The sequence below is a fragment of the Aythya ferina genome (assembly GCF_964211825.1).
Source record: "Aythya ferina genome assembly, chromosome: 2".
Taxonomy (NCBI): domain Eukaryota; kingdom Metazoa; phylum Chordata; class Aves; order Anseriformes; family Anatidae; genus Aythya; species Aythya ferina.
In genome coordinates, this window is record NC_140297.1 from 34,949,157 (window position 1) to 34,964,910 (window position 15,754).

A 15,754-nucleotide genomic window follows, 5' to 3' on the forward strand; every position below is an offset into this window, starting at 1 on the left:
TGTGAACAAAATAGAAGTGGTTTTGTGTCCTGTCTTAGCAGGTGATTTCAACATCTCCTTGACCCTTCTCAAAGGAGGATTCCTTTATTTCACTTCAAGGTTTCTTCTGTTCACTTTGTGCTATTCCTTTTCCTCACTCCCATCCTGAATGCTGAAAATACTGATCTCCTGGACTTCCAAATTTGTTTGATGCTAGTATTTAGGCACTGTGAACCAAAATCTCCTTTTCCTTATAGGCCTTTCATAATGCCCCTGATTTCAGTCAAGGTTTGTAGGATTTACACCAGTATAAATGAAATCAACACATGACCCATGACAGGGGCTCCTTATCAGTCTTTTCTCTAGGCCGTGTAAATTAATTTTCCTTGAGTCTCCTCTCAGGATAGCATAAATTATGAGGCAAAAGCCTGTAATTCACTGCTAAGCGAGCAGCAGTAACTCCCCCTCTACCACTTTCCTGCCAAAATTACGGGAGAATAGCTGGTGATCTCAGCTCATATTTGCACGGCATGAATAAGAGCAAGACAGAAGAATGATGGCTCAGGTGGCACAAAGGACCAGCACCCATTGTTGCCACTGCCTTGCTTCCAACAGGGAAAAATGCATGGGAGAGCAAAGAAGCACTGGCTGTGCTCTTTTGATTCTCAGTCCATTTTAACATGTGAAGTGAAGAATATTAATGTTGTATAGAATTTGTGTGCTGATAAGTGCACAAAATATTCTTCTGGGTTTTTCTGGTTACTGATTTTACATCACTGGGGCTTCTTTTTTCCTTCCTCTTCATTGATTCAGGATCTCTCTGTGTAAATATTAACTATAGCCATCAAGAGGTGGAGGAAGTTCCAGGAGACCAGGCCATCGGATATTGTCCCTTTAAATCATGCTAATATTTCTTCTTGCCCTGTGTTCTAAAGGTTATGCCTGTTCTCACCCCATACGGAGAGTGTTGTGTGATGGAAGCCTAAAAAATGCAAGTCCTGCTATTCCTTTTGGTCTGATGGCTGCATGTGCAGATGCTAAGCCTGCCCATTACTCCCACTGGCTGCTCACAAGCTTTGGATCAGCCATCCCCTCAGGAGAGCTGGAGTGGCCCAGGTGTCAAAGAGCAGATCGTGAGAGACAAGAAGCCCTGTAACCCCCCTCTCCATCTAGCAGCAGCAATGTCACTGCGTAGGCTGCTGAATCAGATGGTAAAAACAAAGCAGCTGGCAGATGACTATGTTGGCTGACATACTGCCTGTTGTGCTGAAGTCAGACCAACCCAGCTGGCTGGAGATGCTCCTGGCTTCCAGCACAAATCCAGCAATTCCTTGCATTATGCAGGTGGAGATTAGAGCAGCTTGGATTTTCCAGTTGTTTTAGCAACTACACGGCTCCATTTCTATTTGCTATTGTATCACCACACTTTTGAAATACATTTAGCCTTCTTTATTGGCTTCCCCATGAAAAGTAGTGAGCGTTATAAGCCCCTTTCGTATATGGCAACAACTGAAGGTTTTCATGTTGAGATTCGGCCTTTACTCTCTTCTGAACTGTGAGAGTGAGTTACTACCTTGTAAGTGACTCACAGGTATTTATTATCCTGTGTATAAAGGTCAGGTTTTAATGTTCTGTGTGATATATGCACATGGCTCAAGATCAGGCAGTCCTGAATGATAGATCTTAAATTATGATCCAGTGGAAGAGGAAAGAAATGAGAAATTGCAACTTTTGTTAAACAAGCCTGAAAAAACACTTGCACATATGTGGGCTGGTGGTGGAAGCCTGCCAACTTCAGAGGCTGGTTCACTGCACCATGGTATTGTGGCTCATGGAGCCCAGCTTGGAGGGAGAACTGAAGTGAAATTTAAAAAATCCAGGTTCATGTCTTTACTTTCTTGCAGCTGAAGTCCCCTGCTATGGAAAGATGCAGCATTAAAAGACAGCAGGCTGATAGCAAAGCCTAAAAGAAGACTTCTCAGGAGCCTTTCCAATGCTAGAAGATCCACTAACACTTTTCTGAGAGTGCATTGATATTCCTACATCTACAGGTTACCCCTAAGGGACAGAGTTTTCAAGAAGAGCTCAGCCCCTGGGTCCCAGTGTAGAATCATGTGTAGGTGGCAGAAGGCCAGCAGTGGCACTTGTCTGCTCTCTGCTCCCTGCCTTCCCACAGAGAGGCAGGGCAGAGGTTAAAGGAGGTGCGTGAGAAGTGTGGCTTTCAAGGACAGAGGCATGACTGGAGCATAAAACATCCCCTGGTGCTCCACCAGGTTGGCAGTCCCTGTGAGGAGCTCCGCCAACAGGGTAATACAAAACAGTCCAGGACGTTGTAGGAAAATATAGGTGGAAATTGGCACAAAGCTGCCTTCTTTCCTCTCCCCCTGAGCTGCTCTAAGGCTGAATTCCATGCAACTGAAGGTTTGGCCTCAAGTCTTATATTTTCAATATGTTTTACATAGTTCACCCTCAAAAGGCCCTAGAAAGATAATAAAGGATTTTTTTTTTGGTGGCTTTATGTCTGATGAAGGGGATAACTGCATTTTGGGGCTTCTTGCTTCTTCCTGATAACCTATTAATCTGCTACTGATGCTGGAGAAAATTACCTCAGTAAATTGTAGTTTTGGGTGTCAGCAATAACGTGCCATGACTTTATTCAGAAAACCTAACAGCTATGGGTTACATACAGCTGTTGTGGGTTTGGCTATGTGTAAAAAATATAGAAGTGGAGGGGAATGTCATCTGTGAACAATTTTAGCCTACAGTTCTCTGTATTCTCATGTCTTCTACTGTCTGAGAACAGGAATATTTATTCCAGAGCTCTGGTAAGCAAAGTACAGAAGTGCATAATGGAACTAAAACTGGGCAAAATTGTTTCTGAATTTGGTAACCAGGTCTTAAGTAGGAAAATGAGTGACAATAATTTTAGTGACTTTTAGCTCTTCGTGTAAATTTCTGCTACTGTCCCCTTAGTAGTGGTGGGGCTAGTTCACATTCATACTGCCATCAGGGAGAATGGAATTTCAGGCAATTTTGCCTACTGTTGAGAATGTTCCTTAAAAAAATAATATAATTAAATGTGGGGTCAGAGTTCAACTGGAATAGTCCAAAACCTTTTATTTTTCTTAACAGTAGAAATCCTACTTACTCTGTCATGTGTATGGAAATGTGTCTTTCTTTTAAACTGGAGAAGGAAATGGCAGTGATGATGTTGGTTGTTTAGACAGGGAAATGTTAGCTGCTTATAGAAAATGGATGCTTCCTGCCTCTTTCATTTTGGATACATTTTACAGATGTGCTGCTTGTTGATTTTAGTCTCAAATATTATTATTTAGATTTGATTTATAGTTATGATACTTCTGAGACAGTAAAAAAATCAGAACAAAACGTTCTTAAAAAGTCATTTCTTACTAGGTCTTAAATAAAAATTGTGAAATTAAGTGGAAATTAAATATGTCATAAATAAGACTGTTTTCCAGTGTTGGCTAAGTTCCTTTTTATAACTATGATTTGTGCATAGATAAGCTCCAAATCAGTGTCTTCATCTACATACACATTTCTTATATCTGGTAGTTACCTAGCTGACCTAGATTGTATTCCTTAATTCAACTTAGTGAATAAAGGTGTTTTAGATTGATTGTTGTGCAAAAAATTGGACTGATAATTAGAAAAAAGAAAATGTTGAAAGTAACCTTAGCATGTAAAAGTCAGACTGTATTTGTTGAAAACAGAACATGGGCATTCCTGAGCCACAACATTTTGAGTTTTCTTTTAAATCAAATTGGATCCTTTTTGTTTGTTTGTTTGTTTGTTTTTCTGGCTCCACTTGAACAACATCTTCCAAATGCTATTTAGCATTTCATTAGGGCTGTAGTATGGAGGGCCACAGGTGGGGCCATACCTGACTTTATATCCTGGGAGCATCTGACTCCCCTGATGACAATCATTCAGTGGGGAAGTTGTACAGGAGGTATAATCTAGCAAAGGAGTCAAGACAGCAGAAAAAAGCAGAAATATGGAAAACCAAATCCAACTGACTCCAGTCAAGCATTGCAGCAATCAGTTGAGCCCCTGTTAATAATCTATTTTCTGCTGATATGAAAAAAAAAAAAAAACATGCACCAACTTTCCATGCAAACCGCCCTTGCTCATGCTACGTACTTGCTTGCATTTTCCTATCAAAATGTTGGTGAAAGCTTAAAAATTCTTATTGGATCCAATTGCTTGCTTTCTTCTCCCAGATTCCAAGCAAACAGATAAATCTCATTCACTTCTAGTAGCAACTTTATTGCCCTGATCTGATGGTCCTGGTTAAGAAACAATTAGAGCTATACTGACAGATGTATTTAATCCCCAAATGTTAGTGCACACATATGCTCTGCCTAGATTTGTGAAAGGTCAGAAAGCCCCACGTAGCTAAGATTTCTGTGGTTTTGAGTGGTGTAAGTGGTGTAATGCAGCATTGCTGGTTTCTATGTGGTCTTGGGCCAGCACTGGCCAGTATAGGCACTGCCTGAGCAGGTCCAGGAGAAGGAGAAGAGCCAGCAGATGAAGAGTGAAAGGGATAGAGGATCATTTTAAAGGCCAGCTCCAGTACTGAATCACACCACCTCTGAGCAACCTTGACTCTAACTTTCAACACAGTTCCTTAGTGAACCCTAGGACATTCAAAGATAGATGTTGCAGATGAGGCTATAGCAAAGGAAGGGTGAGAAAAACACCAAATCAAAAACTGAAAACTCTGGACCATAACACCTTCTCAAGCCTGGCATGTCTTTCTCGGCTTCCTACCCCTGGGGAAGGTGTAAGCAGCACTGCAGCACTTGCAGAGTTAATTTTGCAGAATTTCACAGAATCATCTAGGTTGGAAGAGACCTCCAAGATCACCCAGTCCAACCTCTGACCTAACACTAACCAGTCCTCCACTAAACCATATCACTAAGCTCTACATCTAAATGTCTTTTAAAGTTATGCATACAGAAGAAAGATCTCACACCAGAGAAGGTGTTTGCCTGGCCTAAGGCACTAGGGCCTGGAAAATGCCCTTCTGCCTCTACTGCCAACTATAGCCCAGTTCCAGAACCTTCAATATTATTTATTCAGTAGCATCTAAAGTGTTTCTCTGCAGTGTGAAACAATGGAGACAGCATTAAAAGCAAATAGCTTTCCTCAATTGCTTGTATACCTAGGTAACATCATTAGATCATATTTATAGATTTTTTTTCATTTCAATCTGTTATGTAAAAAAGAGGAATGTTTGAGTTAACTAGGTGCAGAAAGGTTTGGAATTGTCAGAAATATTTTGTCTCCTCATTATTACTCATGGAAACAGAAAACAGTTTTCAAAAAACAAGCAACAACAGCAACAAGAAAAAAACAAAAAAAAAAAAAACAAAAAACAAAAAACAACAAACAAACAAACCCCAAATCAAAATCTTTCAGAAAGAATTACAATTCTTTTATATAAACCAAGCTTCCAGGAGCACTTTTTTCTTCTCTGTGTCTCAGGTTTGGAGGACTGTTGCATTAACTGAGAAATTATATCTCAAGCTTTAGCTGTACTCCCATTTTATTTGTGTGATATTGTGATAAACTCACAGGGACCCTAATGAGTACATGAGTAGAAAAAGCATCAACTAAATGGGGGAACTGAAAATGTTCTAGCCCAGTGCTATTACGCAGTTCTTATGCTTTTTTTTTTCCTGCCTCCTCCGTAATAGGATGTTTTGCAAATTCTTCTCTCAGCAGGTTTTGAACATGAACTTGCATTACTATTCTTACAAAATAATAAACAGCTTTGGGCTATAAAATCTCTCAAATTGTTTTCCCCAGAAGGGATTTGCATGCTGACTCATTCCTACTATATTTATTACCAATTGCCAAACCACTGCAACTGCAAGATTTCTAATAAAGCTATGGAAATTACATGCATTGCAATGGGAGTTGAATACATTTACATTTGTAGTATTTTACCATTTCAAAATTTATGGCAGATTACCTTGTTTCTGCATGTCTGGTCTTTAATGGTTATTTTTTATAGCAGAAAATAGTAGTTTATGGTGGTATTCCCAGTAGAAGTTTTTTTATGAATCCACCATATGGAGTATTACATAAAACTAAACTCGTATCAGTGGTGATTTTATGTAAAGTAAAGCAGTGAACATTACCAAGAATTAGTGATTACAGAAAATGTCAGAAAACCTGATTTTGTTTTTCTCCCAATGATTTTAGCATGTATTAATAGCTGTCTAAATCCCTCATTTTATCATAAGGAAAAATCTTTATTGTCTACAGCAAAGCCTGGGCATTTCAAACATTTATTGTAGGTGACTCCCTCTACCCCACCACATCTCCTTAAGGTATGCTTCATGGAGTTGTGATGTTTGGCACAACAGGGATACATGCAGTCATATATGCAGGAGAAAAGTAAGAAAATCTGGAAAGTCTTCCATTTTTTCCAAAATAACATATCTCTGTCAGTCCATATGTTGTAATCACAGCTACTTTCTTAAGCACCGTGGTAGAATATTGTCTTTTACCTGTGCCTTCCTACAAATGGAAGGAACAGATTTCTGCTAACAAAAATTGCAAGCAGGAAAATGTTCACAATTCCATAAGAAAACAAAGATGAGCAGGGCTATTTTCATGGAAATATGTGTTTGCAAAAGTATTGACACTGGGAGACTGCACACAGCTTTTTCAAAGAGCACCTCATGGATTTGGGAGTCATTTAGCTAGGAAGAAGAAATGTGCCATGAAAAGTAGGTAACCAGTCACACCGAGAGAGCAGCAGATGGTGCATCCATGAAACAATTGCAACCGCCAAGAGCCTGGAGCGTTCTGCAGGCTGAAATGTGTCTGCCTCGTTAGGGTAGTGAATGTCTATGGACATCTATATGTGATCATGGATAAGTTGTAAACAGGCTGTGAAGTTTTTATCTGGGATGTAAAAAAGATGGGAAGAGGATCGGAAGAAGGATCAGCTATCGGTATCTAATCCTAATTCTTTGGTTGATCCCAATCATGGCAGAAACTCTTGGGCAGCTCAAAGCTGATTTTGACCGAAGGCACAGTGTTTTAGGGCTGGTGACCCAGGTAAGTTCTGCTTCTCTGCACTTTACCAATCTTCGTGGGGAGGCTTGCTTGATGTGTCAAAGTGGTACAGGAACAAAAAAAAAAAATAAAGCCAGCTCTGTCCACTGGGATGCTCTTACTGGGTGAAATTCACACCTAAAGGGAGCTGAGTTTTTTAGAAGTAGGAAAGGGGCAAATCTTAAAGAGCAGTTCAACTCTTCTGACTGGATAACTATTTCTGTAGAATGGCTTTGAAAGCTAGCATATGGGTTTGCTGTCCAGTGTTAGGGTAATTCAAATGAACAGTCCACAGTTTCCTCTTCTTGCTCCTTTTCCCACTGAAATCCTGCTTGAGAAAGCTTTGAAATCAGAGAGGATTTCAGATTGGGCTTGTACATGTGTATGTAGACATTTCCTGGGTGGCTATCAACTTCTGAACTATTTTGAGGTCAAATAGAGCCATTTTATCATCATCTGACTTCTTTTAGCATCATGGAGCTTTTGTGGCTCATAAAACTTCTGGCTTATGCTGTGGAAAGGATGCTCTGTGAGAGAGCTTACCCAGTGTTTTGCTCTGGGACAATTCCTCTGCTGAGGTACAGCCTCAGAGGTGCACCCAGGGGTGCTCTTGTTGCTGTTTCCACCAGCTGAGGAGCTGCTTCTTGGCCTCTCTAGATGACTGAATTGCACTCTCTTTGCTTTTTCATTAGTTGATGTATCATAGTCTTACAGCTGTCTTCTCGTGATCTAAATTGCACACTAATACTGTACATTATTGATTAAATGAGTCTACAAATGTCTTTTTAATACTGCATGGGTTGATCAGTCTTCTCAGTTAATGTACAGCACCTCCAGTGGGCTTTAAAACCTAGTGAAGCAGCTTTTTACCAGATCCTGCTGGGAAAGAAAAAAATGAATGAGAGGCCACGCTCACATGCACTCTGAGGTATGTGTTTTGACAGCGGGGAATTGGTAATGATTTCACTTGCTAAGCTAAAAGCTCACTGTGTTCACAGGTTTGGATTTTTATAATTGTGATTCGTGATCTAACCCTTTGCAACTAAAAGAATTCGCGGGTGACTGTTGACATATACTCTGGTGACAAAACTGCACTGTAATAGCTGAGATAGTTTAGCAACTAATTTGGCTTTTCCTGTGATTTTTTTTCAGAGAAGAGGTTTTGAAGCTTTTTTTTTTTTTTTTTTTTTTTTTTTTTGTCATTTTAACATTTATTTTTCTATATGCAGGACTGTAATAACTACCTTTCCCAAGTATGACATGTGACGGTAAAAATAATAGTATTCTGGCTGTTTGAAGTGATTCTTTGTGTTACAGAAACAGCATTCAGGAGTGACTCTAAGTTCTCTCCCAACTATGTAATCATTGTAATTTTCTTTTTGCTTTCATTTTTTTAAGCCTAAATTCCATTCTATCAACCTTCATAACTTGATTTATATGCCATGATGTGATTTATAGATTGGCCTATTTATAACATAGAAGGAAAAGCATGTGTGTTTTTTGGATAGGTGTCATGTTTATCTGGTTTCGTAGAATGATAGAAAATTGGGCTGAAAGGGCACGGAGGGGTCACTTAAGCTTACCCCATTCTATTTTAAACAATGAGGTCAAAAATGAGGTTTTATTTAAATCTATTTCCTGAAGCATGGCCTTTATTTCATATCTGCATACTGAAGCATTGCACAAATGAAAACAGAGCTCTAGCCCAAAGCAAAGGGTGTTGTGAGGATATTTGTGATTTCTGCGTGCAGCTCTCACGATGGGCTTGGCCAGAGGCACAACCAAAATCAACGCAAAACATTTGCCATCCTTTGTCATTATCCAGACGGACATCTGTGTTACCACTGGGGAAAAAAATAGGGTCTTTGTGGGTACATTTAGTCAATACAAGGCTTTGAAAACTAATCTAGCGGTTTCAATTCTTGAATGTCAACTGCAGTGGGAGATGGCAGCCGCCCAGTGACTGCTAGAAGAGCTTCTTGGTGCTTTCCTTTGGGATACTGGATATGGTTTTGTGGTGTTAAGAAAAACAGTGGAGAAATGAATAACAAGAAAGAGAAGAAGAATCAAGACAGAGCATGCAGATCTGAATTAAATGAGATGGTAGCAGCTAGGCTGGATGGTCTGGAGAATTGCACAGTGGCAGGAATGATGTTGAGACACTGCCTGGTTGCTGCCCTGACTGGTGGGTGATGGGCAGCTCCAGAATGCACTGCCTTCAGAGACGGAAGATTTTACTTACACTTCAGTAAAGCAGCTTCTCCCAGGTAATCAGACATTTAGCTCCTTGTCAGATTCTTTAAGCCACACATTAACAATGAAAGAGTGATATTGTCACCATCTTCCCTGATGATTCAGCAAGGAGCAAAACATGATAGCCTTTCTAACAAGGCTGTTACTGAGACATATTAGGCAGCATCCACACTCCAACCACTCACTGGCTCAGAGTGTTAATGCTCTGCATATTGTGCTTAATAGAATTTTAAATTATTTTGATTAAAGTGTCAGTGGATGAGGATTTAAGATTGATCAAAGCTACTTGCTTGTGCTGTGCCAGTTGTTAACCAGCCACTTCCAGAACGTTATTGCGCAGAAGACTCAAGTGATATAACATTCAGACATGAGAAATACGAGGAAATATTTCTCCTAATTTCATACTGAGAGACTGAGAGAGCAAGGAAGAAACTAAGGAGGTATGGATTTTATACATATTGACTAAGTTGGGGTCCCAGTCCTTTTTTAATGGAAGTTGATGGGACCTTTACCATTGCCTTCCATTCAATGGCAATTCAACCATGGATGAACAATGACAGAAAAGCAGTCTGGAAACCCTTCACTTCTTTGAGCAGAGACTGTAAATATTAATGTATGTCTTGTCTGGTTATGGAGATGGGTATCTGAAGAAAAGGAGGCTCAGGGAGGATTTTATCAGTGTGTATAAATACCTGAAGGGAGGGTGCAAAGAGGGTGGAGCCATGCTGTTATCTGTGGTGCCCAGCACCAGGAGAAGAGGCAACTGGAACAAACTGAAACACAGGAGGTTCTGTTAGTACATCAGGAAAAACTACTGTGCAGGTGACTGAGCACTAGAACAGGCTGCACAGAGAGGATAACACAGTCCTGGGCATCCTGCTCTATCCTTGCTTGATCAGGAGCTTGTCCCACATGACCTCCAGAGGTCCCTTCCAACTTCAGCCATTATGTCTTTTGGTGATTTGGTGGTTCTGTGAAGCAGAGTCAGTCATCACTAAATTCTTGCTTTGAAACTCAGTGGGAGCAGAGGTCTTACATGACAGTTGTTTGATCATGTTGGCAAGGAATGAGTAGGTTGTCTCAGCCTCCATCTAACAATGCGCTTCAGCACATGCATAATTTTAACTATGTGAATAAATCCACTGAAACTAATGTAAAAGAAAGTGCACAATTTCTAAATGAGTACAAGTGCTTCTGGACATCCTCTGAGTGGGACCTGAGAGTGCACAGTGCCCAAATCATTGTCACAGCTAAAGGATTTGTTAATATTTTAAGCTGAATCAGAATCAAGTGGCCTGGAGTGTGAATCTCTCTCTTGCTAAGACATTTCTTGCTGCTCAGACTTAAGAGACATTAGCAATGCAGTAAAAGTCATTCATGTCTTAAAGCTCTCTGTGATGAGCCTGTCTCAAGGTAAATAAATAGCTTTGATTTTAAGAGGTTCATTTACTCTAAAAATTGAAAGAAAACAGGCCAAGAAGATAAGGAATTTACTCTGAGAAATCAGATGTATATATTAGAAATGCTAAGATTATAATAACCTAGATAGCTTCCTTGGAATGGGTTTGTTAGTTTGGACTCCTCAGTGGTGGGGCACTGTGTGTAAACAGCACAGAGAGCAGTAGGGATTTGAAAGGGATTGGAAATAACTTTTTTTTTTTTTTTTCAAGAAAATGTGGCCTGTGAAATGACAATCTGTGCCAGTCCTATTCAAGATGATGCAGTCTGTACAGCTCTTGTTATGGCATCTCATTAACAGATAATCACTTAAAATCTCAGTAGAATTTGCATCCACATCTGTAAACAATCTTCTTGCATTTTATGGAAGATTATCTTGTGTCAGACTTGTTGTTAGCAATGCAAAACAGCCATAAACTCACCTTAACTGGTTAGTTAAGTCAAGTGCACATCCACTCTGAGTGATTGCAGTGAAGAAGCTGTCTCTTTCACTGGGTAGTATGATATTTAAACAAGTACTTAGCTGAAGTGACAGACTCGCTCTGATTTAAAGCTTCCTTCTACTTGGTGTAACCTAGAGAACTATAGATATTAAAGTTGCTACTGACTAGATCATTCCAACAGAAGCAAACCTTTTCATTTCTGTTCTCTTTTGCAATTAAGCATGAAGAGTCAAATACTACTTACATAAAATGGCATTAGTTTAACTTAATGGTTCTCAGGCTATTTATTGCTTGCTAAGTAAATCTCAGAATAAAATCAAAATAATAGGTGATGTTATCAAAATTGTTTCATGGACTAAATTAAAGAATATGGAGGTAGAAAATGAAAACATACAGTGAAAGCCCATCTTGATGGTTGTCAGTTGGTGCAAGCCAGCACAATCACATCTATTGTATTTTGCACAACAGGGAGAGAGCAGGGAAATAACATTTTATGTGCAGCTGTGTTTTCATATAGACTTTCTTAATAGTTCCTCAAACTACTCTCTCAGAGAAACAGCAAATAGGAGTATTCCATATCAATCTACAAAAAAATAAAAAATAAAAAAATGTATTTCTCTACTTATTTCTGCATGCTACAAAATCACACCCTTCTTGCAATGGAACGGAGTCTGGTGTGCTGGAGTCATCTGATGTATGAGGTTCATCTTGTTTCCAGTGTGGATGTCCGGGACTGCAGCCATTTAACAGACAAATGAATATACAGAACTATTAAAACATATTAAATACTCATGTATGTGTTTAAGTGCAAGTACATGACAAATATTTTTGACTCCAGAGGCAGCAGGACATACATCTTAAGCAGGTACTTAGGAATTACGTTGAATGGAGACCATAGAACATTATTTCTTTCACTGTAGCATTAAGATGGTGTAATTGTCATGGGGATTATCACTCTGACATGGAGAACAGGAGAGTGGGTCTGTGGTTACACTGCCCTCCTTGTGCATGGTTGTTGTATTCACTGCATGATGGTATGTCCTCCATGACCCATTGGGACTGTGTGTGGGAGAGAACCTGCAGGATATATATGATCGCTCTTGTGAGTTGTCAAAGTTGGGCTGACACTGGGAATGCAAAAAGCCTGGTTAAATGGAAATCAGTGAAAACTGAAGGAATTCAGAGCTAAGGGACCCTGCAGGCAGAAGCAACACAAGTTTTTATGCTGTGTTTTGCATTAAGAACCAGCTTCCATCACTGCTCAGGAGTCAAGGTACAGTGAACACCAAGTCAGGGCTGAAGTCCTCAGTGTTGCTACTGCTGGACCAATATGTACCCTGTGGCTGCTGCCATTAAATGCACTCAAATACCTGCTAAACCAGGGCTGGCCTGCAAGTACCAGCCTGAATAAATGAGTTTGGTGTCTGTCATGCATGGGCCTTGGCTCCGGGCAGAACCAGAGAGCAAATGCTGTAAAGGCAAAGAACTTTGCTGGGAAAAAATTACCTCGTAATTTACAGAGTAACCTTTACACTGTGAGGAAAAGGATTTTTCATAAGACAAAAGGCAAAGGCATGGATCTCATTGTGAAACTTTCCATTCCTTTTACTTCTGTCCTCATTTAAATGAATTAGGGAGACCAATTCACAGCCAACCAAATTAGCTAAAAGCTATTCACATAAAGACAGAGATTTCAACGAAATCGAATCGATATTTTATCTCATAGGAACAGTTGTCCAAAGTTAATTTCCGGGTTAATAGGCAGTTATTGCCATTTTCAAATAAAGCAATTAAAAGTAATATTCTTTATAGAGTGAATCAGCAACACGGTGTGTTAAGAAGGATCATGCTGCATTGGACTGTCAGTTTATTTCGTTCAGTGTCTTTAGTCAGAGAGTTTCTAGCACAAATTATTTTAGGCAAAGGTGGGAGAAGTTTGCCCATAGAAAACTTTTTACTTCTCTGAGGTAAAAGGTGAATTTTTAATTAAATTTTGAAGTAAATTGATTTGTGGACTGTGTAAAAAGTATTTTCTAACTAAGTATACTTTGTTTTTATCAGTTTATCTGAACTGAAAAGCAGAGTTAAAACAAAATGCTAATTACATAACAGAGGCATTTTGCTGTAGATGTTGAAAGCTCTCCAGTGACTATGTGTAATGTCTTAAACCATAATCTCTTCCGCAAAAGCTTGCTGTGGAAACTCCCAGAATATTTCCAATTCTTTACTGCAAGAAGATCTACACCACGTAGACAACAAATCTGATCTAAGGGAAACAATATAATTTCTCAAGGGGAATTATCATAACATATGAATGAGAAAACATTACTTTCCCTTTGTAAAATGGCATGACTGTAACATATGTCCTGCTCCAATTAGAAACTGTCTTTTATGTCATGTCAGTCTACACTTGTGAAAACAATTTTTGCAGATCTGGGGCACATTTAAAAGCAAAGGAGACAGCTAGCCTTAGCATTTATAAGCATGCATTAATTTTTCAGAAATGATACTTCTCGTCTTTTTGAAGACAAAGAGCTAAGAAAATTCCCCCTATTAATGCTACTTGTGTGGATAGATGCAGACGTGTTTCACAACAGCAGAATAACTGCACACAGTTTTGAGGCACTTACTGGGCTAGAACAATGCAACATTTCTGACTTGACATTGGTTTTGTTTGATGAAATCTCCTCTGAGCTTACTCTCTCTCTAAGGTGAGTGATCTAGCAGAAGAGCTTGTGGTTGTAGTTGTGCTGGAAAAGCTTTGCTGAACAGGGTGATTTGATTTTGTCTGCGGTCAGCCATCAGTCACGGGCCATGCAGGGAATCCTGACCTGAGAATGGACCTTGTGGTGATGAGATCCTGATGTTTCTGTGTCTTCATGGATCTACAGCGCAGATCTGGAGTACAGCAAGAGGGAGTCAGTTCCTGACATTCCTGTTTGCAAGCCTCCGAGACAGTCTTTGGATTTATGGGAGACATTGCTTTAACATCCCCCATGCCAGCAAACCTTTTCATCCCTGAGAAAACACCTGTGGCTCATGTTTAATCCTCAAGACCTGTGAAAGTTTTGACACGTGCCTAAATAATGCTTCACTTTGAAAGGTATAAAAAATGACCCCATAGTGCAGCCTTCCCGGCCATTAACGTGTATTCACCAAGTGGTGCACCATAAATAAGAAAGTGGCAAAGGTTTCTTGATTTCAATCACTCCAGGATGTGAAACCCCTGGTAAAATTTATCCCCTGGGATCTGACTCAAAGATACAGGATGCCAAGTACACCAGTCTTTAGGGAATCCTGGGTCTTGCCCATGCCAAGCAAAAATAACAGCAAAGCTAGACTAAGCACTGCTGATTTAAGGCATGGTCAGTGGTACTGGGGAGGGAAATAAGGGAAAGTACTTCCCAGTCCCAGTACAGTTGTGTTTGAAGTGCACAGGGTACTTTTGGGTTGTGCTGCACACAAGTAGGGGACATTACCTTGTTCCCAAGGGCAAGCTCAAGACCTGTGCTCTTTTCAGCTTCACATCAAACTTGCTTTAGTGGTGTAAATTGTAGGTTTATCTTCGGGTTTGCCTCACCAGAGAGACCAGATGGTGCTGAGTGGGATGCAGACCTTCTTCTGCTCTGCACTGAGCCTCAAAAGCAAGAGGAGCACAAAGGAGAACATCTCGCTGTCAGCAAGTGACACTTTGTCTTTCATATTACATTTTTTAATTAAAATGGGCATTTCTGGCTTGCATATTGGCAGCCACAGGACTGCTGAAATGTGACATCATTTATGACTCCAGCAGTAAGAAGTTCACTGTCCATGATCGTAAAACAGATTCCAGTCTTGATTTGATATTGATTTAACAGTCAGCATAAGTTTTGCCCTTTCATATCACAAAAAGTATGTCAGGATGAAGCATTAATGCTGTTCTTCCTCAGAATTTCTCCACAGATACCTCCTCCGGCTCTCCCAGGCCATGAAACCCTGTAGAGAGAGGGGTTGTGTTCCCACCCCTGGAGTCGCGGCTCCTGCTGTCCCACAGTGTGCTCGCACCGCCGTCCCCATCACCACTCTTTTGCCCTTGACACAGACGAAGACCTTTCCTGCCAGAAGTCTCCTGTTACACCAGTTGCCAAAGATTTGCAAATCCATTCTTCATTTCCTTCTGCAGACACACTGCTGTTTTCTAGCCCTGTGCTCAACCCTTCCTCCCCAGCTGTCCTGATTCTAATGGCTTTTGTCTATTCTTGCAAGTCTCATCTATTTCCTTGCTTTTTTTTGACATGGATGATACGACACGTGACCTCTGACTCGTCTGTCTCCAGCCCCCACGTTTCTGATATTCATTAAGGAGGTATTCACTTTTCCAGCTCTGTTTTTCCTCTCAGCGAGCTAAACTCAGAGGATCATATCACTGCCTCTTTTAACAGAAGTCTCTTACTCCCTCACCTGAATTTTATCTCTGGTATTTTTCTTCCAGATTTTAGCTGCAATTGTCCTACTCTCTTTTGTCTGTGTGTTTAAAAAGCGACCCAAAC

The 15,754-nt window shown here is 40.2% G+C and overlaps 1 long non-coding RNA gene across 1 annotated transcript in view; it reads left to right on the forward strand.

Moving 5' to 3' along the window:
• Positions 1-6,876: 6,876 nt before the first annotated feature.
• The window catches only part of LOC311433077, a 51,902-nt gene continuing 43,024 nt past the window's right edge, over positions 6,877-15,754 (forward strand). The window contains exon 1 of the long non-coding RNA XR_014690550.1: positions 6,877-7,074. This is a non-coding gene — a long non-coding RNA (uncharacterized lncRNA). The remainder of the gene's footprint in view (positions 7,075-15,754) is intronic.